General features: G+C 46.5%; 1 protein-coding gene across 2 annotated transcripts in view; it reads left to right on the forward strand.

The window, feature by feature from the left end:
- Positions 1-10,070: 10,070 nt before the first annotated feature.
- The window catches only part of XIRP1 (xin actin binding repeat containing 1), a 42,588-nt gene continuing 30,274 nt past the window's right edge, over positions 10,071-22,384 (forward strand). For both annotated transcript variants that reach the window (XM_081970184.1, XM_081970183.1), the window contains exon 1: positions 10,071-10,117. The gene's annotated coding sequence lies outside the window, so the exon portion shown is untranslated. The remainder of the gene's footprint in view (positions 10,118-22,384) is intronic.

Consider the following 22,384-nt stretch of genomic DNA (forward strand, 5'->3'; position numbering starts at 1 on the left):
TTCTAGAAAATGGCTGTTCAATCTTTTCATGAAAACTTCGAATGATGGAGTACCCACAAGTATAGGAGGCAACTGTTTCACTAATTGATTTATTGTTCTCACTTTTAGGAAATTTCACCTTAGCTCCAGTTGGAATCTCGAATTAATCAGCTTCCAAAATCAGCTTGCCTCTTCTCCTGCCCTTAGGTGCTTTGGAGAATAAGTCAACCCTCTGTTCTCTCTGATAGCCCCTTAAGTATTGGAAGGCAGATCAGTGGTGGTATTCAGTCAGTTCGGACCGGTTCGGACTGGTTTGGGCGAACCAATAGTGGCAACCTGCGGTAGGCCCACCCGTGCCGGCTCTATGCCATCCTATTTAGCCACATTTCCTAAGCTGCGTGCATGTGTGCAAGCCATGCACATGAGCTCATGAAGCGAGTGTGCACGTACACGCATATTCGCAGTTTTGGTGCGCAGCATACCGGTGATAAAATTATGTGAAACCCACCTCTGGACAGATATCATGTCACCTCTAAACTTTCTCTTTGTCATGCTCAACATACCTAATTTTCTTAACCCAGGCATGTCCAAAGTCCAGTCCGCGGGCCATTTGCGGCCCGGGGGGCGGTTTAATACGGCCCTCTAACAGCCCTCCCTGCTCTGTGTAAATGCGGCCCTCCCACGGCCCTCCCTTCTGATTGGCAAGCAGAAGACTGTCTCGCTGCTGCTCCACGCCTTGGAAAACAGGCGCGCGTGCACAGCTCAGAAAATTACAGCCTCCGAGACTTCATAACAGCGGGAACTTGTTGTCACTCGCCCGGGCTTCTGCAGAAGCTTCCCTCCGAAGCCTTCCGAGGGAGGAAGGGCCAGTTGGGAAAGGGGCTTTGCTCCTGCTCCGGGCTGTAATTGCGCCTATGTTTTCCACGGCGTGGAGCAGCGGCGAGGCTCTGCGCGGCCAGCGATGATTCCGGAGGCCATCCAGGAAGACGAGGAACACGAGGGGGGACCCTGCCCCCCACTGATGGCCTCCGGAATCATCGCTGGCCGCGCAGAGCCCCGCCACTGCTCCATGCCGTGGAAAACATAGGCGCAATTACAGCCCGGAGCAGGAGCAAAGCCCCTTTCCCAACTGGTAGTCCCAAAATGACAGAGGGAGACAGAGAGGGAGGGAGAGACAGACAAAGAGCCAGAGAGAGAGAGAGAGAGAGAAAGAAAAAGAAAAAAAGAAAGTGGGAGAGAGAGATGAAAGAAAGAAAGAAAAAGAAAGAGAACTTATGACCACAATTGAGCCCAAAATTTTGGTTGCTAAGCAAGAGCGTCGTTAAGTGCGTTTCATTTCATAATTCATTTGCATTTAATTGTAATTGTTCAAAGAATGTTCGGAAAAATGTTCGGCCCTCCAGCATGTTCACTTCATCCAATCTGGCCCTCTTTGAAAAAAGTTTGGACACCCCTGCCTTAACCATTCATCACACTATTTAGCTTCCTGATCTTTTTATCATCTATGTTGTTTTTTTCCCCCCGCGCACTTTCTAAGGCATCTTTTTTTGTATTGTGGTCAGAATTGGATGTAGCATTCCAGGTGTGGCTTCACTAATGCAGTATAAAATGGCACTCTGTTGATGTAGCCTACAATCGCATTGGCCTTTTTGGCAGCTGCAGCACATTGCAGGCTGATACTTAAGTGATGTTCCCCTAGATCAGTGGTTGGCAAACTACGGCTCGCGAGCCACATGCGGCTCTTTGGCCCCTTGAGTGCGGCTCTTCCACAAAATCCCTGGGGGGCAGGGTCCCTCTCGCATTCCTCGTCTTCCCGGGTGGGCTCCGGAGTCATCGCCAGCCACGCAGAGTCTCGTCACGGCTCCACGCCATGGAAAAGATCAGCGCACGTGCACAGCCCGTACAATTACAGCCTCAGAGAATTCGTAACGGCGGGAACTTCTTCTCGCTCGCCTGGGCTTCTGCAGAAGCTGCCCACCGAAGCCCTCCGAGGGAGGAAGGGCCAGTTGGGAGAGGGGCTTTGGTCCTGCTCCAGGCTGTAATTGTGCAGGTGTGGGCGCGCTTATGTTTTTCTCGGCGTGGGGCCACGGCCGGAAGACAAGGAATGAAAGAGGACCAGCAGGGCCTCGTCCTTCTGAAGAGGACCTGTCCCTGAAGAGGGCAGATGTGGTGGCATCAGTCTTGGGGTGTTCTGTGGAGCCCCGCAAGGAAAAATGCCGCTGCCAGGTACTTTTAACCATATATTTTGGTCCTATGGCTGCAGAATGCTGCAAAAAACCATAAATGCAGGCCAGTTGTTGAGTGTTTCAAATGTGATTGGAACACTCAACAAGGTGACCACAGTATGTGTGTGTGAGTGAGTGAGTGAGAGACAGAGACAGAGAGAGACAGAGAGAGAGGGAGTGAGGGAATCAGAGAGAGAGGGACAGACACAAAGAGACAGAGAGAGACAGAGAGGGGGAGGGAGGGAGAGACACAGAGAGAGAGAGAGAGAGACAGAAAGAGAAAAAGAAAGGAAGAAAGAAAAAAGAAAGAAAGAAAAGAAAGTTGGAGAGAGAGATGAAAGGAAGGAAGGAAGAAAGAAAGAAAGAAAGAAAGAAAGAAAGAAAGAAAGAAAAAGAAAGAGAACTTATGACCACAATTGAGCCCAAAATTTTGGTTGCTAAGCAAGAGCGTTATTAAGTGAGTTTCACCACATTTTCCAAGTTGGCCACGCCCACCCGGTCACATGACCGCCGAGCCACTCCCTCCCACAAAATAAGCCACACCTAATTAAGTTAATAACAATGCACCTACCTATATAGTTTAAGTTTTAAAAAAATTGGCTTTCAAAAGAAATTTCAATCGCCGAACTGTTGATATTTGGTTCTGTTGACTAATAAGTTTGCTGACCACTGCCCTAGGTCCTCTCACAGTTACTACTGTGAGTAGTGTTGGGCCGGATACTGCCTATTTCTATACTGGTTCATTTGGTTTTTCTGCCTAAGTGCACAACTTTATTTTTCTCACCACTGCATTTCCTTTTGTTGGGCAGGGCCCAGTGGTCAAGTCTGATCAGGGGTGGGCTTCAAAAATTTCAACAATGGGTTCTCTGCCCACTTGCTGGGTGGGCGTGGCCATGGTGGGCGTGGCCTAGTCAGCCTCCTGCGCCACAGCGGGGAGGGCTCATTTTCACCTTCCACAAACTCTGGAGGCTTTCCTTGAGCTTCCAGGAGGGTGAAAACTGCCTGGTCTCCAGAGGCCCTTCTGGAGGCCAAAAACAGGTGCATTTCTGATCTTCTGCAGCTTCCCGGAGGTCTGTTTTCCCCCCGCCTCTCCGAGCCTCCATTTATCTTGCATCCAAAACAGGCTGCGTGGAGACTCCTGGGAGGGGAGGGGAGGGCTGAGTTGGGCCAGCCAGGGGTGGGATTTGGAGGGTTTCCGAACCAGCCATAACGTTAGCTATGGGTTCTCCTGAACCAGGGGAGAATCTGTAGCAGCCAACCCCTGGTCAAGATCTTTATGGGTCTTGAGCCCATCTTCTGGGGCGTTGGCTATTCCTGCCAGTTTGGTGTTGTCTGCAAATTTGATGAGTTTCCCATTCTTTCCCCTCATCTAGATTGCTTATGAAGATGTTGAATTTTTGAAGTTATCCCTACACTGTAGTTCAGCTGAAATAGGAACTCAGATCTAGCCAACACATCACTGCATTATACAGGTAGTCCTCACCTTACAACAGTTTGTTTAGTGCTGTTATGTCTCCATCTGGAGACATAACAGCATCTGAAAAAAGCTATTTACGACCATTTTTCACATTTACAACCATTGCAACATTCCCACGTTGTGATCAAAATTCAGAGGCTTGGCAATTGACTCATATTTCTGATTGTTGCTGTGTCCTGGGAGGGTGATTTGCAACCTTCTGACATGCAAAATCAATAGGGAAGCCAGATTCACTTAACAACTGTATTAGTAACTTAACAGTCGCAGTGATTCACTTAACAAGTGGGGCAAGAAAGGTTGTAAAATGGGGCAAAATTCACTTAAGGGCTGTCTTGCTTAGCAGCAGAAATTTTGGGATCAATTTGTCGTTGTAGCTCGAGGCTTTCCTGTACACCCTGCTTCTAGGATCCTTTCACTGCTGAAGCTGCTATGGAAGAATCAAAATATAGACTAGACAAATAGTTCTCAACCATCCCAACTTCAAGATGTGTGAACTCAAACTGCCGGAATTCCCCAGCCAGTATGAAAAACAAAAGATTAAACTACAGATTAGCAATGTTTGACCTGCAAAATATGCTCATCTCTTTTTTGGCCATATAAAACAAAGTTTTATTTTTTAAAAAAATATAAAAATAAATAAAGCAACAAAATGACTAGGGGATTGGAGGCAAAAATAAACGAAGAATGGTAGCAGGAATTTAATATGTTGTATTGAATTTCACTATTCCAGTGAAAAAAAGGATTAGCAATAGCAGTAGCACTTAGACTTTATGTACCGCTTCACAGTGCTTTACAGCCCTCTCTAAGTGGTTTACAGAGTCAGCCTATTGCCCCCAACAAACTGGGTCCTCATTTTACCGACCCCGGAAGGATGGAAGGCTGAGTCAACCTTGAGCGGGTGGGACTTGAACTGCTGACACTCAGCAGTCAGCAGAAGTAGCCTGCAGTACAGCACTCTAACCTCTGCACCACCACAGCTCTAGGAATAACATAAAAGCAGTGTTGCAATATGTGAGGGGCCGCCCAAGGGTGAAATCTTCGCTACCGGTTCGCAAATGTGAGCGTACAGGACCTTCCGCGCATGCGCAGAGCCTCAAAAACAGACGTGATGACGTCCGGGTGGGTGGGTGGAGCCTGCTACCGAGCGCTCCTGCAAAGGTAAGTAGAACAACAAATGGGTGTGTGTGTGTGAGAGAGAGAGAAATCTGCCGTGCCATGCAATTTAGATTAGCTACAAAGAAGGAAATACCAATTTGCCCGAACCGGTAGCATTTTTTACTATCGGTTCGGGCGAACTGGTCCGAACCAGTAGCATGTCACCCCTGGGGCTGCCACAAAGAAGAGGGGGTCCTCCTATTCCCCAAAGCACCTGAAGGCAGGACAAGAAGTAATGGATGGAAACCAATCAAGGAGAGAAGCAACCTAGAACTAAGAATTACATTTCCTGACATTGAGAATAATTAATTAGTGGAACAGAAGTTGTGGTCGCTCCAACACTAGAGGTTTTTAAGAAAAGATTGGGCAACTATTTGTCTGAAATGTTATAGAGTTTCCTGCCTGATCGGGGGGGGGGGTTGGACTAGAAGACCTCCAAGGTCCCTTCCAACTCTGTTAAAACTTGAACCAGTACCTCCACGGCTCATAGCTCACACTCTTCACCACTTTCTCAAAATATTCTTCTCATTCTTTCCTATCTCTCACCTCTAGTTGACCCCATGCAAAATAATCAACAGGGCAGCACCATCCGCAAAACTCACTTTGGCTTATCCTGCCTTACAAGTCAACAACCGTGAGTAAATTATTAAGTCTCGTTCCCTGGGATGATATTTTTCCCTTCTCTTTAAAACAGAGGTGACTTTAGAGTCAAGGACACTGGAGAGTCCGGACGAAGAGAAAATTAATTGGAATGTTGTTTCTTTCTGGACGGCTCCTGCTTATCTGCAACTCCTTCCTGCTTATCTGCGGTCTTGATGCTCCCTGAGCTTGGCTGTTTTCTTGCAGATGTTTCATTATCCAGCTAGGTAAAAGGGAATTTGGTTTGCTCTCTTTTTATATACAAATGACTTGGGCCTGTCAGAGTTAGTCAGGGTTGGCTTGATGGTTCCTTGAATAGGCTGCTGTTTACTGTTTGATTGATTGCTGGACAATTCCTGAATCCTGACACTCAGCCATCAACAGGCATAGAAATAAACAACATCCTCATCCCATTCAAAGCAGACCATCCGAAAGGAAACCTGTCAATCAATCATCACCTAGAGTACTGCGTCCAGTTTTGGTCACCACATTATAAAAAAGATGTTCAGACTCTAGAAAAAGTACAGAGAACAGCAACTTAACTTAACTTTATTGGATTTCTAGACCACCCCTCTCTCAAAAGAGACTCGGGGCGGTGTACAGTCATATTAAAATAGTTAGACAGTAAATATACATGTTATAAGTATACAATAAATAAATTAAACATAGGACTGGAGGAGGTAGTAGAAATTCCCTGTACAATTTAGTTAAGTTAGATTAAAAATTTTAGAAAATTTAAAAAAGTTAAAAACATTAACCTTAAAAGCTATCCCAAATAAAATATCCGCCAGGAGGTAAAAGTAGAACTATAAGTGGGCCAGGCCGGCTAGTCGGAACAGGTGAGTCTTAAGTTTTTGTCGGAAGGAGCGGAAGTCGGTAGTAGTTCTAATATCGGGGGGGAGGTCATTCCAGAGGGTTGGGCCCATCACAGAGAAGGCTCTACTCCTAGGCGCCGCCCGTTGGCATTGCTTGGTGGATGGCACCCGGAGGAGTCCCTCCCTGTGTGAGCGAATTGGTCGCAGGGATGTATGTGGTAGAATGCGATCCCGCAGGTAACTAGGCCCTGTGCCATGGAGCGCTTTGAAGATGGTAATCAACACCTTGAAACGCACCCGAAAAACCACAGGCAGCCAGTGCAGCTCGTGCAGGAAAGGTGTTATGTGGGAGTACCTAGTACTCCCCATGATGGCCCGCGCGGCCGCATTCTGAACTAGCAACAAAAACTAAACCATATTGGAGACGAAAACATATGAAGAACGGTTGCAGGAACTGGGCATGGCTAGTCTAATGAAGAGAAGGACCAGGGGAGACATGGTAGCAGCTGACCAATACTTGAGGGGCTGCCACCGAGAAGAGGGGGATAAGCCAGTGGTGCAATTCAATTTTTTTTTACTACCGCTTATGTGGGCGTGGTGTGGCTTGGTGTGCATGGCTTGGTGGCCGTGGCAGGGGAAGGATACTGCAAAATCTCCATTCCCACCGCACTCTGGGGCTGCCAGAGGTGGCATTTGCCGGTTCTCCAAACTACTCAAATTTTCTGCTACCAGTTCTCCAGAACCTGTCACAACCTGCTGTATTTCACCCTGGCTCAAGCTATTTTCCAAGGCACCTGAAGGCCAGGCAAGGAATAATGGATGGAAACTGACCAAGGAGAGATTTAACCTAAAAATAAGGAGGAACTTCCTGATAGTGAGAACAATCAACCAATGAAACAGAAGTTGCCTTTGGAAGTTGTGGGAGCTTCATCACTTGAGACTTTCAAGAAGAGACTTGACTGCCATAGTGTAGGATCTCCTGCTTGGGCAGGGGATTGGACTAGATGACCTACAAGGTCCCTTCCAACTCTGTTAATCTGTTAAATCGGTTAAACCTAAATAAACAGGGATTAACATAAAGTTAACACTAGGCCAATAATCAAGCAATAAACAGCACAAGGAACTACAACTAAGACAGAGAAACTAACATTAACCAATAGCCTTACCAAAGAACTACCAAGATCACTAGCACTGGTATAGGGTAAACTAGAGTACTCTTTGAAAGTCTCAAGTGATGAAGCCCCCACAACTTCCAAAGGCAACTTCTGTTCCATTGGTATATAAACCAATGGAACAGAAGTTTAATATATGGGCGTTCTCTAATATAGAGCAACGCCCATTTCCCCCTGAAACCAATGTTCATTACCCAATTGGATAATGATACATTTGCAAAAAAAAAAAAAAACATTTGCAAAAACATTTGCAAAAAAACCCCAAAACAATCAAGCCCCGTTGTTTAATCCTGTGCTTCAGGAATTGTCTTCTGTTGGTGCTTATCTAGTATTGGTTGATAAGGTATGACGAGGAATAATCCATATCCCAAGTAAGGTGGTAGGACAAGATACTATATATAAAAAGCCAGCAAACTCTACCTCCCAGTGCACTGATGATGTAACCTATCTTGGTAATAAAAAATAAAATTGCAATGAAAGAGTAGCAAAATCAGGCAAAACATGAATTTCTTTCTCCTAGTCTACTTAAATGAAGGACTAACAGCCCGATTAGACATCCATCTGTTCTTTGCTTATTATGGCTTGAAATACAAAAGTAGTACTTGCTTAATGACTTGTCACTTAGTAAAGTTATGATGGAAACACACACACACACCCCACCAAAGGTACTTATGAACTGATTTTAGTGTTATGAAAGCCACACTCCGCCTCCTCATGGTCACATAATCATATTTTTAGTGCTTGGCAAACAAACCAGCTCACATTTGCAGCATCCTGCAGTCATGTGACCAAGATTTTCCCAAAAAGATTTGCCAGTTTTCAGATTTTACATTCAGTGTCTGGCAAAAAAATGTCCATTGGTATAATGGACTTGTTTAATGATCATGGTATTAATCACAGTAGCATTTTTTTAACCACCACTGTAAAAAAAAAATCAGGTGTGGTCTCATAGTAACTCACTTAACAAACCCCACGACTTACGACCGTAATTCTGGGTTGAATTACAGTCATAGGTTGAGGGCCACTGGTCTTCGTCCTTCTTTTTCAGCCTTTAAGACACAAGTATCAAACCTCTATACACGAGTATCAGCCTCTAAGACACGAGTATCACACGTGATTGCGTCACATGACATATAGTGACGTATCACAACATTTTTTGCTTTGTGGTGGGCGTGGACTGCATGTGACACATCCAGCCTATGAGCCCGCCAGTTTGACAGGCCTTCTCTAGGAGTTATTTTGTAGTTTATCCATTTTGGGGGGAAACGTTTATTCCAAAAGATGATAAAACAAATTATGGGAATAAATAAACCCACGTCTATCACTTTTGCTGGGTGCCTTCAACACCTTGGCTATTCTTCCTAATGTCGTTGGGTGCATTCAAGTCAATCTTGATTCCTGGGAAATGCCTGGCAGTTTTCTTGGCAAGTTTTCAGAAGTAAAATATAAATGTTTAAAAGGTCTATGTTCAAGTACCGATGTCTAAGCCATCTAACCACTGAAGCACAGCATCCTTTATATTAAAAATCAAATAGTGGAGAGTGTATACCCTCAGCTTGCAGCTGGTCACAATCAGGGGTGAGATTCAGCAAGTTTGGACCAGTTCGCATGAACCGGTAGTTCCAGCGATCAATTGACCCTGACCCCCTGCCCCTGCGCTAGAGTGTCCTATATTTCCTTTGTTTGAAGCCCAGCTGATAGGCGCAGCAGAATGGGTTGTCATACCTCCGCTGTTTTACTCACTGGGGCTACCGTAGAAGGTAAGTTTTAGAGCTGTTTTGAAATGAACTGCGCATGCGTACAGGGATCCAGTCCCACCACTGGCCACAATGTGATATATAGTTTGATGTAAGTCCCCACAGTCACACTGAGGGGAGGACATTATGTCCCATTTACACAGAGAGAAGATTTCCAGATTTGTAAGCTAAGCAGATTGATAGATACCCGAGAAAGGTGCGGTTACTAAGAGTCAGCAGTGACTTAATAGGAGGTGCGCGCGCGAGAGAGAGATTGACTAGTCTAGAGAGAAATGTAAGAAGGTGAGTAGATTCAGATAGACAGAAATAGAAAAGTACGAATACAAATACGATACGTCCACCATTCAGCGTTGTGTGTCAATAGGATGAGCTGCCCAAGGGGATTTTCATGGAATAGGAGACAGACTCATTATTAGCTTTACATCACATCATAGCAACGTCATCTAAGAATGATGATGTGTCACCACGACCCTGAATCCTTCTCCAGTGTCTCGGTATTTCTTTCCCCTGACTGGCTACTTTGAAATTTGGCCACATTCCCTACGGGGAGCCTTTCAAATGACTTATTTTTGGGGTATTGCAAGCTTCCTGGGTGGGCTGCTGCTCCCGGTATCTCCAAAATATGTTCCCCCTTTTCCCATCAAGGTTACAATGATTGACTCAGGCCGGTGAAATAGCAATTTGGTTACCCTCTAAAAATAGACCACATTTTTCATTCTCCCAACATAGCTCAGGGCTCCCAAATATAATCCACTTGCAAGGGGCCAGCAAGAGATTTGAGCCAGGCTGAAGAGTGGAGCAGGACTCCTCTTTAGAGAGACACAGGACAAGACCGGCAGAAGACACAGGTCGGGATTTGGGACTAAGCGACTCCGTTCCAGATTTCTGGCTCCCTTCTGTAAGTCAATTTTCAGGGTGGGATGATGATAAGGGTGGTTAAATTGGAGCCAGATTTTTTTTTTAAAAGACCTCTCGGTGTAGGCAGTCCTCAACTGACGACCACAATTGAGTCTATTATGGGGCGAAACCCGCTTAACAAATGTCTCACTTAACAGAAATAATAATATTTCTGTTAAGTGAGACATTTGTTAAGCGGGTTTCGCCCCATTTTACAATCTTTCCTGCCACTGTTGTTAAGCGAATTGCTGCAGTTGCTAAGTTAATAGCATGTTTTTTTAAGCGAATCTGGATTCCCTTTGACTTTGCTTGTTAAAAGGTCACAGAAGGGGATCGCGTGATCACACTGCAACTGTCATAATTTTGAGTCCCTTGCCAAGCCTCTGAATTTTGATCATGGGACCATGGAGGCAGTGTGAAAAACTGTCCTAAGTCACATTTTTCAGTGCCGTTGCAACTTTGAACAGTCTCTATGTTGTAAGTCGAGGACTGCCTGTGCTGAACTGCATACCCCCTGAGCGAAATCAAAGCCAGAGTTGGGGATTGCTGAAAAAATCTCACTTTGTAATTCTGGTTAAAGATATTCAATCTTCCAATTGTTGAACTATAATGAGGATTTGATGGAGAGGCATGAAATATCCCAACGAATACCAGCTCAACTCACTTCCTGGCAGTAACCCAACTAAGAAAGCCATCCAGATGTTAAAAGATCCATTATGGCTTTGAATCAATTGGTGTGAACCGGTTGTGAGTTGTAGACAGGTCGTTCTCAACTCACGATGACAATTGGGAGTTGTATTTTCCTTGTTAAACAAGCTGGTTGTAAAGTGGGTCACGTCCTAATTTGCAACCTTTTTCTGCCATGAATAATACAATACAATACAATAGTAGAGTTGGAAGGGACCTAGGAGGTCTTCTAGTCCAACCCCCTGCCTAGAATCACTGCCATTGTTGACTGAATTAAACAAAACTGGCTTTCCCCCTTGACTTTGCCTGTCAGAAGCAAACTGGGTAGATCATAAACAGGGATCCAGATGCTGCGACCATCATAAGCAGGGGTGGATTCCAGTAGGCACTACTGCTGGTTCATTGGTGTGCGGGCTTCACTCACACATGCGCAGTGCCATTAAAATTGTTCTCCACATGCGCAGAACCAAAAAAACAAGATGGCGGCAGTGTGGGTGGTGCCCAAGGAACCAGTTCGAGGACATGGCTTGTTGGTTCCAGCGACCCAGGCCGCCAAATCACTCTACCAGTTGGGCCAAACCAGTCCAAACCAGTAGGAACCCATCACTGCTCATAAATATTTGTAGGTTGCCAACCAACCACCTGAATTTTAACCATGACCTGTGGAGTGTTACAACGGTTGTATGTGTGAGGACTGGTCAAAACTAACTTTTTTAGTGTATTTGTTAACTTTCAAATTCAAATTCAGAATAGAGCTGGAAGAGATCTTGGAGGTCCTCTAGTCCTGCCCCCTGTTCAAGCACCCTATACCAGGGGTGTCCAAACTTGGGAACTTTAAGACTTGTGGACTTCAACTCCCAGAATTCCCCAGCCAGCTGGCTGGGGAATTCTGGGAGTTGAAGTCCACAAGTCTTAAAGTTCCCAAGTTTGGACACCCCTGCCCTATACCATTTCAGACAAATGGTTGTCCAATCTCTTCTTAAAAGCCTCTGACAATGGAGCACCCATAACTTCTGAAGGGAAGCTCCTCCAATGCTTAATTGTTCTCACTGTTAGGAAGTTTCTCCTTCATTCCACGTTGCTTCTTTCCTTGATCACTTTCCTTGATAAGCCTTAAGTTAGCGGATTAATCCTCGGTTAGTCTTTGATTAGTTGATTAGAATAATTAGTTTCCATCCTTCCAATGGTCGCCAAACAAATGTTTGCAAATCAAGGACTGTATCTTGCTTTCAGAATGGAACTCTAGCAGAGGTAGAATTCAGCCGGTTCGCGCCGGTTTGGGAAAACCGGTAGTGATGACCTGCAGGCGGGTGGGGGCCCCTCCCCCCCGCCAGTTCTATGCCATCCTACTTAGCCACATTTTCAAAGCCATGAGCATATGTGTAAGCCACACACGTGAGCAAAGCGAGCATGCATGTCCAGGGCGAACCAGTAGTAAACTTATGTGAAACGCATCTCTGAGCTCTAGGCATCATACATAGCAGTTCCTTCTCCATTTTCCACTACAACAGATCTCAGTTGAAAAAAGACCAACTGACCCTACGTAGCCAAGAGTCCTTCTGTACATGAGGACGGCCTTAAATGTCTGACTACTTGCGTGGATGAACTTTTTACTGTACCATCTGTAAATTGAGTCGCAGCAACTGGACTTCTCTTCTTCTTGATTTGAATTGTTTAGTTGTTCATTCAAGCAGCTTCCTCAGTCAGAGCAAGCTGGTTAGGCAGAGACTTGTTGGAAGGTACCCATTTAGAATAACAGAGTTGGAAGGGACCTTGGAGGTCTTCTAGTCCAACCCCCTGCTTAGGAAGGAAACCCTACACCGCCTTCAAACAAATGGTTATCCAACATCTTCTTAAAAACTTCCAGTGTTGGAGCATTTACAACTTCACGTATTCATGGCAATAAGTCAATGCCGATTCTCAGTCATCCACATAGAGGTATCTGTAAGCTGAGCCAGGGCAACTAGGCTTATTTTCTTAAACATATTGCTGCATGTTTTGGGGAAGAAATCCTGTGGTTTGGTGGAGGAGGGGTTGATACATCCCAAAATCTTCCTGCCTAGCCAACTGGTTCTGGCTGAGGAAGCTGCTTTGTTGTAGGAGGAGAAAGAAGAATTAGTACATTCCAACAACTGTCTGCTAACCAATTTGCTCTGAGAGCAGTAAAACTTTTCAAACCTGTAAGAAAATAAGTCTAATTGCTATGACTCAACTTATAGACCATTCTACCTGGGAGGCTGAGAATCTTCACTGACATATTTTCCTAATTTTGTAATACACAGAACTTTTGAACAACTTTTGAGTTTGGTTGTAATTAGGGGTGAAATCCAGCAGGTTCTGACAGGTTCTGGAGAACTGGTAGGGGGAATTTTGAGTAGTTCGGAGAATCGGCAAATGCCACCTCTGGCTGGCTCCAGAGTGGGGAAGGAATGGAGATTTTGCAGTATCCTTCCCCTGCCACTCCCACCAAGCCACGCCCACAGAACCAGTTGTAAAAAAAATTTGAATTTCACCACTGGTTATAATCTAAGCAAAGCAGTTGTTAAAACGGTCGTGGGGAGGGGGGGATGCGAGGACAGGAGAAGATCTCAAGGTCGGTTGGGAGACCGTGGCTGTTGGTTACACCCGGTCGCTTGTACCAACCCCTGCAGTCTAGGTGGACAGGAACTACAGAGCCAGGGCCTGCGGCTGATGCTTTGCAATGCAAGGTCTGTTACTAACAAGGCCCCCCTCATCAATGAGTTGATCTCAGAGGGGGAGCTAGACCTTGCAGGGATAACGGAGACCTGGTTGGGCCACGAGGGTGGTGTACCCCTCGTGGAAATGTGCCCACCAGGTTTCCGGGCATTCCATCAGCCCCGGGCCCTGGGTAAGGGTGGTGGGGTGGTGGTGGTTATCCGGGAATGTTTAGAGCCGAGGGAGTTCACTGTCCCTCAGATACCCGGGTGTGAGTCCCTTGGTGTGAACTGGGGCCCAGGGAGGCAGTGGGGCTTGCTGATTGTATACTTGGCTCCTCGCTATGCATCAGCAGCCCTGCCCAAGCTCCTCGAGCTAATCTCAGAGACGGCAGTTGAGACCCCCAGACTCTTGGTCATGGGGGACATCAACTTGCCGTCGACGGGAGCGGCCTCTGAGGCGGCTCGGGAGTTCATGGCTTCCATGACGGCCATGGACCTGACCCAATTAGTTCAGGGCCCCACTCACGAAGGGGGCCACACACTGGACCTTATTTTTGTATCTGAACAGTTGACGAGTGATCTGGGAATAGGGGACTTAGTCATCACGCCCCTGTCATGGTCAGATCACTCATCCCTCCGGCTGGACTTCCCTGGCGCTATCCCCCACCGCGAGGAGGCGGAACCAGACTCTCCAAGCTGGTACCGCCCCAGGCTCCTGATGGAACCGGATAGATTCCAGACGGAGCTTGGGCCAATACCTGTAGCCCTGTCCCGCTCCCGGTCAGAGGACCTAGTGACTGCCTGGAATAGGGCGACGGCTGGGGCCTTGGACCGGGTTGCGCCTTTGTGACCTCTCCGGCGGCATCGATCCACCCGGGCTCCTTGGTTCACTGAGGAGCTAAGGGTGATGAAGCGCCACAGGAGACGTCTAGAGAGCAGGTGGAGGTCCTCACGCTCCGAATCTGACCGAACACAGGTAAGAGCCTATTTGCAGACTTACCTTGTGGCAATGAGAGCGGCCAAGCGTAGATATTGTGCCGCCCTTATTGCGTCCGCGGATAACCGCCCTGCCGCCCTGTTTCGGGTGACCCGCTCCCTTTTATTGCAGGGGACGCAGGAGGCACCCTTACAGGGAAGAGCAGAGGAGTTTGGGGAATATCTGCAGGACAAAATCGCTCAGATCCGGAGTGGATGGACCCCCGTCAGTGGACCGGACGAGCCGTCAGCAGCGAATCTTGAGAGACCATTCTGGGAGAAGTTTGACTCTGTTGCCCCCGAGGATTTGGACAGGTTGCGTGGAAGGCTGCGACCCACTACATGTTCAATGGACCCGTGTCCCTCCTGGCTGGTACTGGCAGCCTGGGAGGTGACACGAGGCTGGCTTCTGGGCCTGGTGAACGCCTCATTGGGTGAGGGATATTTACCAACTGCCTTGAAAGAGGCGGTGGTGAGACCCTTGCTCAAGAGGCCTTCGCTCGACCCAACGGAGCTAGCTAATTATCGTCCAGTCTCCAACCTTCCCTTTTTGGCGAAGGTTGTTGAGAATGTGGTGGCGCAGCAGTTTCCGCGACACCTGGACGAATCCGATTATCTAGACTCACGCCAGTCCGGCTTCCGACCCGGGCACAGCACAGAGACAGCCTTGGTCACGTTGGTCGATGATCTCTGGAGGGCCAGAGATAGAGGTTGTTCCTCTATCCTGGTCCTATTAGACCTCTCGGCGGCTTTTGATGCCATCGACCATGGTATCCTATTGCGCCGGTTGGAGGGGATGGGAGTCGGAGGTACCGTCTTGCGGTGGTTCGGCTCCTACCTCTCCGACCGGAAGCAATGTGTGTTGACAGGGGGGCAGAGGTCGACCCTGAGGCCACTCACTTGTGGGGTGCCACAGGGGTCGGTCCTCTCGCCTCTCCTGTTCAATGCATATGTGAAGCCGCTGGGTGAGATCATCCGTGGCTTTGGGGTTGAGTACCATCTGTACGCTGATGATACTCAGCTGTACATTTCAACCCCAAACCACCCCAACGAGGCTGTCGAAGTGATGTCCCGGTGTTTGGAAGCCGTCGGGGTCTGGATGGGGGACAACAGACTCAAACTCAACCCCTCCAAGACTGAGTGGCTGTGGCTACCGGCACCTCGGTTCAGCCAGCTGATACCATCGCTGGCCATAGGGGGCGAACAACTGTCCCCTGTGGAACGGGCGCGCAATTTGGACGTCCTCCTTGATGCCCGGCTGTCAATGGATGACCATGTGGCAGCCGTGGCAAGGGGGGCGTTCCACCAGGTTTGCCTGGTGCGCCAATTGCGCCCCCTACTGGACCGGAGTGCCCTACGCGCGGTCACTCACGCGCTGGTGACGTCTCGCCTGGACTACTGCAATGCCCTCTACATGGGGCTCCCCTTGGGACGCATCCGGAGACTACAGCTAGTCCAGAACGCAGCCGCGCGGGCCATCATGGGGAGTGCACGATACTCCCGCGTAACACCCCTCCTGTGCGAGCTGCACTGGCTGCCTGTGGCCTTTCGGGTGCGTTTCAAGGTATTGATTACCATCTTTAAAGCGCTCCATGGCATAGGACCTAGTTATCTGCAGGATCGCATCCTACCACACACGTCCCTACGACCAATCCGCTCTCACAGGGAGGGACTCCTCCTGGTGCCGTCCACCAGGCAATGCCAGCGGGCGACACCTAGGAGTAGGTCCTTCTCTGTGATGGGCCCAACCCTCTGGAATGACCTCCCCCCCCCCCCGACATCAGAACCACCACTGACCTCCGTTCCTTCCGTCAAAAACTAAAGACTCACCTGTTTCAATTAGCTGGCCTGGCACACTCTTAGTCTTACCTCCCGGGGATATATTTTAATTGGGTTTGGGTATTTTAATTGGGATGTTTTAGGGCTTTCATACTATATTTATTTCTTTGTACAGTCTCACCTCCTCCACCCAAATGCTCAAGTATTTAATTGTTTATACATTATTTATATTGTTATTTATGTATTTTATCTGTGTTTTATTGACTGTACACCGCCCCGAGTCCCTTTTTGGGAGAGGGGGCGGTTTATAAATCCAAATAAATAAATAAATAAATAAATAAATAAATAAATAAATAAATAAATAAATAAATAAATAAATAAATAAATAAATAAATAAATAAATAAATAAATAAATAAATAAATAAAAAAAATAAATAAATAAATAAATAAATAAATAAATAAATAAATAAATAAATAATAAATAAATAATAAATAATAATAAATAAATAAATAAAAATTAAATATAAATAAATGAATTTTGCCCCCCATTTTTAACCACAATTTTAACCACAGAACCACTGCAGTTGTTAAGTTAGTAACATGGTTGTTAAGTGGCTTCCCAATTGACTTTGCTTGTCAGAAGGTCACACACAAAAGAGGATTCCCACGACCCCAGGACACTGCAACCGTCATAAATATGAGTCAGTGGACAAGTGTCTGAATTTTGATTACACTATCCAGGGAATGCCGCAAAGGTCATAACTGTGAAAAAGGGTGATAAATCACTTTTTCCCAATGACATTTGGAACTTTGGATGGCCACTAAATGAATGGTTGTAAGTCGAGGACCACCTGGACTTGGAAAGTGAGACAGTTGGCAAAGTGGAGCATTGCCCCCACCCTGTAGACAAGTGAGCGCAACTTTGGCTGTCTACACAACGGTCACCAACCGGAGGTCTGTGAGAAAATTTTGGTGGTCCGCAGAAAAATTATTTGCATTTTTTGTATTGCACTAAATCGTAGGTCCTCAAGCTACGGCCCCTGAGCCGGATACGTGCAATGAACGTTTCTGTTGCTGCAAAGAGTCTCTCCCTTCGGGGACATTTTGTGTGGGTCAGAGGGGGGCTGAAATTTTGACTTGGGGTCTGCTTCGGCCTCCTGGTGGGGGGCTTTGGGCGAAGGCTGGAGGGAAGAAGTGCAGCTGGTGGCGAAGAGCCGGAGGGCCTCGTTCCAGTGGGACTGCATCATGGCCTGGAACTGGCTGACCATCTCAGCCCACTGAGCCTCCAAGCGCTGGACCCTGGCCTTGCACTCCCGCAGGTCTCCCCTCTGCTTGGAAAGCCTATGCTCCTAGTCCTCAGTGAGGTGCTTCTGCTGAGCCTCCTTCTCAGCCAGATCCTATTTGAACTGAGCTGTTTTGCCAACTCTTTCTCATTAGCTGCTTAGCTCCAACAGCTGCTTCCTGTTGGGGCTCTAAGGAGCCTGGGCGGGCAGGCAAGGAGTGGCTGGGAGGGGAGGGATGAGTAGAGGCCAGCCAGGCATCCCTTGATGTGAGTGACATCAAGTTGCCCATGCCCACCCAGTCACATGACCACCGAGCCACACCTACCCAGGTAGATCATTAGGTAGATCATATTAGTGGTCTGCGGGATTTAAAATTATGAATGTAGTGGTCCCTGAGGTCCGAAAAGTTGGGGACCCCTGGTCTAAAAGATTCTCTGTTTTTAGCATTGGGAAAAGTCATGATGCAAAGGAGGGTTGGTCTTGTTGTTTTTCCCAGCTGGGGGATGGGTGGGTGATAGCCTTCCCACCCCCTCCCCACGGGATTTGTGATTTCTGGTCTTAAAAATCTTAAAAATCGGTGAAACTCTTTCGTGGATTTTCAGGGGCGTATCTGGGAGTGACTTCCAAGTGACAGAAGTCACCAAAACATTCTAGGAATGAAAGGCTAAAATATGGAATTGAAATTTGCACTGTGGCTCCTCCATTGCTACATACACATCTACACAGAGAAACAAACCACTTGTTTCTCCTTTAACATTGAAACAACAGGATGAAAAATGAGAGTTTAGCATTTCTGGATATAGAAAGAGGATATCTGAGATTGGAATTTAAGATCAGATTTTTTTCTCCTGTTTCAGTTAATCAATAGTTGCTTGTCTATGGAGTTTCTTATCTCAAGAAGTGTGGATGAGATTAAACAGAACATCCTTCCAGGGGCATGAAGATATTCTCAAATATATTTAAGACTAACCCAGTTTTATAGCATTTGTTTCTTTGGGGAAAAAATTGAAAATATTGTTATCTAGGAAATTCAAGAATCTTCTGTCTTGTGTGGAGCCAGGTTTATAAATTTAAACCTACAGATTGATTTTAAATACAGGTTGACCTTAATTTAAGCCCACAACTGAGCCCAAAATTTCTTTTACTAAGCAACATGGCTGTTAAGTAAGTTTCCCCTAATTTTATGACCTTTCTTGTAATAGTTATTAAGTGAAGCACTGCAGTTGTTAAGTTAGTAATATGGTTATTGAGTAAATATGGCTTCCCCATTGATTTTACTTTTCAGAAGTTCACAACAGGTGATCACAAGACCCTGGGACAATGCAACTGTCATAACTATGAGTCAGTTGCCAAATGTGTGAATTTTGATCACATGACCATGGGGATGCTGTAATGGTCTCAAGTATGAAAAATAGTCATGGGTTTCTTTTTTCAGTGCTGTTGTAACTTCAAATGGTTACTAAATAAATAGTTATAAATTGAGGACTATCCGTATATAGGAAGAGTGGATTTCCTTGGCACCAACCTCAGAATCCAAAGTGCAGTGGGGAATTTTTGTTCGTTTGTAAGCCAATTCTTGTGGGTGACATGAGTTTGTTGTATAAAAGCAGAGCCTCTGTGCATAGTAATTGGAATACTTTTGGAAAAAAATTGTTTCAGTGTGGTTCCGTGATTATTATTATTCTTTATTATTGGAATGGTATTTTGTAGGGGAGGGTTGCTTTCCTTGGGGGCAGCTATTTTAAACATTTTGAAACTTATCGATCAAGAGAGGCAAAGGTATTTACCACTTTGCTTGGATCAAATGATGATATTTAGCCACATTCTAAGTATAAGATCAATTGTGCACCATAAAGGATAGCAAGGTCACAGATTATTCGTGACTTATAATCATTTATTTAATGATTATTTGTAGTTAGGAAGGCGCTGTAAAAAGTGGTTCATGACTGTTTTTCACACTTATGACTTCTGCAGCATCCCCAGGGTTTGTTGTTGTTAGTTGCGAAGTTGTGTCCAACCCATTGCAACCCCATGGATAACGTTCCTTCAGGCCTTCCTGTCCTCTACCATCCTCTGGAGTCCATTTAAGCTCAAGCCGACTGCTTCGGTGAATCCATCCAGCCACCTTATTCTCTGTCGTCCCCTTCTTCTTTTGCCCTCCATCTTTCCCAGCATGAGGCTCTTCTCCAGGGAGTCCTTCCTCCTCATTAGGTGGCAAAGTATTTGAGTTTCCTCTTCAGCATCTGGCCTCCTAAAGAGCAGTCAGGGTTGATCTCCTCTAGGACTGACCGGTTGGATGGCGTTGCAGTCCAAGGGACTCGCAGGAGTCTTCTCCAGCACCAGAGTTGAAAGCAGAGGTGGGTATTCAGCAGGTTCTGACCAGTTCCGGAGAACCGGTAGCGGAAATTTTGAGTAGTTCGGAGAACTGGTAAATACCACCTCTGACTGGCCACGCCCCCATCTATTCTCTGCTTCCCAAGTCCCAGCTGATCGGGAGGGAATGGGGATTTTGCAGTAACCTTCTCCCTACCACGCCTAACAAGTCACGCCCAGAGAACACATTTTGAATCCCACCACTGTTTCAAAGGCCTGAATTCTTTGGTGCTCAGGGTTATGACGCTTTGCTCAGGGTTATGACACTTTACTTTGGCTTCTATATATGACAGTTGCAGGATAACCCCGGGATTATGTGATTCCCCATTTGCAACCTTCTAACAAGCAAAGCCAATGGGGAAGCCAGAATCACTTAAAAACCAAGCCACTCGCTTAACAACTGTAGTGACTCACTTAACAACCCTGACAAGAAAATCAGTCAAAACTACTTAACAGATGTCTCGCTTGGCGCCAGAAATGTTGGTGGTCAATTGTGGTCGAGGACTACCTATATATTGAGAAAAATCAATAATTGAATTAAATAAAGGTAAAGGATAGTTTCCTGAAAAAAAGAGCTGCCCTTTATAATGAAAGAACGTACACTCTGGTCACTGTATGTTTAACGCATATGACATGTATAATCGTTTGAGGGCCTATGGAAGTCATGTGTGCCCCCACCTGTCCTTTGAGGTGGCCATTCCTTGAGTTTGCATTCATTCTTTTGCTATTCCAAAAAGTTGGAGGGCTCACAGAAGTCCTTGGGAATGGAGCCCCCATGAGTGGCCTTCACTCACCACCAGCTGCCTGCTGAAAGACAGTATCCTTCCCCCTACTCCAAATGCCAGAGGCAGCTGTTGTGGGCAGGGCCACCCTTGGATTTTTGAGTCAGAAATAGAAGGGCTGTGTTATTTCAAACTTGCTCTTATTCTCTCTGGGTCAAAGATAATTTGCCTGGGGGAGAAATGCCTCAAATGCAAACTGCATTTCGGAAGTTTAAAAGGACATCACTTCCTCCTGATGCCAAAATTACGGGTGATTATTCAACTATATTTTCAGACCTGGAATTCATTTTAATTTTTCTCAAAAGGCATGAGGTTCTTTTCATCCCGAATAGCAGAGAAGATTGTTTTGACTTCAACTCTCTCCGGGCCCTTCTCAATTTCAAATGATAAAACCAAAATTTCACTCATTGCGAAGTCCGTTCTAGATGGAGTCCGAGATTAAATGACCTCCCAAATGCAGAATGGATTTAATCCTCCTTCGCATTTGTTCAGCCTGGCCATCCTGGTCTTTTTTATTGCCTTGATCAAACATTTCCTGATTTGGGTGCACAATTTTCCTGCATGATCAATCCCTCATACATAAAATAATAACATTGATGTGTCAGGTGGTTACTTCAATGGTGGGTTCCTATGGATTCAGCCCGTTTTGGCCGATCTGGTAGTGGTTTGGCGGCTTGGGATTCCGGGACCGGAAACCACCCAGACCTGCCACACCCCTGCATCGGTTCATCTTGTTTTTGGCTTCTGCGCATGCAACCCCTGGGTTATGTCTATACTTATCCACTGCTATTTGGGAGGTCCCTGCTGCAGCTGAATGAGGAATGGAGCTAAAACCAAGATAAGCATCTTGGTTTCTCTCCTAATTTAGCATTGCAGACATAAGATTGGAAAAGAGTTTGATTGAAAATGAGGCAAAAAAAGCCCAGAAACCTTGGGCCAAATGCCTTTTCACATTGAAAAATTTGCAGAAGTGCACATAATAAAGGTGCATGGATGAAATTTATGTAAGGTAAAAGTAAAGGTTCCCCTCGCACATATGTGCTACTCGATCCCAACTCCAGGGGGCGGTGCTCATCTCTTTTTTAAAGCCGAAGAGCCAGCGCTGTCTGAAGACGTCTCCGTGGTCATGTGACCAGCATGACTAAACACCGAAGGCGCACAGAACGCTGTTACCTTCCCACCAAAGTGGTTCCTATTTTTTCTACTTGCATTTTTACATGCTTTCGAACTGCTAGGTTGGCAGAAGCTGGGACAAGTAATGGGCGCTCACTCCGTTACTCAGTGCTAGGAATTCGAACCACCGAACTACTGACCTTTCTGATCGACAAGCTCAGCGTCTTAGCCACTGAGCCAGCGCGTCTCTTCTGAAATGTATAGTTCAGCGATGGCAAACCTTTTTTGGCTCGTGTGCCATAAGGGGGGGGGAGCGCAGGGGGGGAGCGTGTGGGCGTGCCACACCCCTAATGCAATGCCCGACCCTCTCAGTGTGCATGCGCGCATGAGAGGCGTGACCCCCCCCATTTTTTGCATGCCTCCCCCCCCGGGAGGAAACTGGAAGTAGGGTCCTTTTTAGTCCTCCGGAGGCTTCAGGGGAATCTCCTGAAGGTCCCTGAAGGTCTCTGAAGCCTCCAGAGGGCTTAAACCGACCCTACGAGCAAAAATGGCTTTTAAAAATGCTGAACTCTGACAGGGCAATGCCTCGTGTGCCCTG

Source organism: Natrix helvetica, assembly GCF_964273705.1.
Source record: "Natrix helvetica genome assembly, chromosome: Z".
Classification (NCBI taxonomy): domain Eukaryota; kingdom Metazoa; phylum Chordata; class Lepidosauria; order Squamata; family Natricidae; genus Natrix; species Natrix helvetica.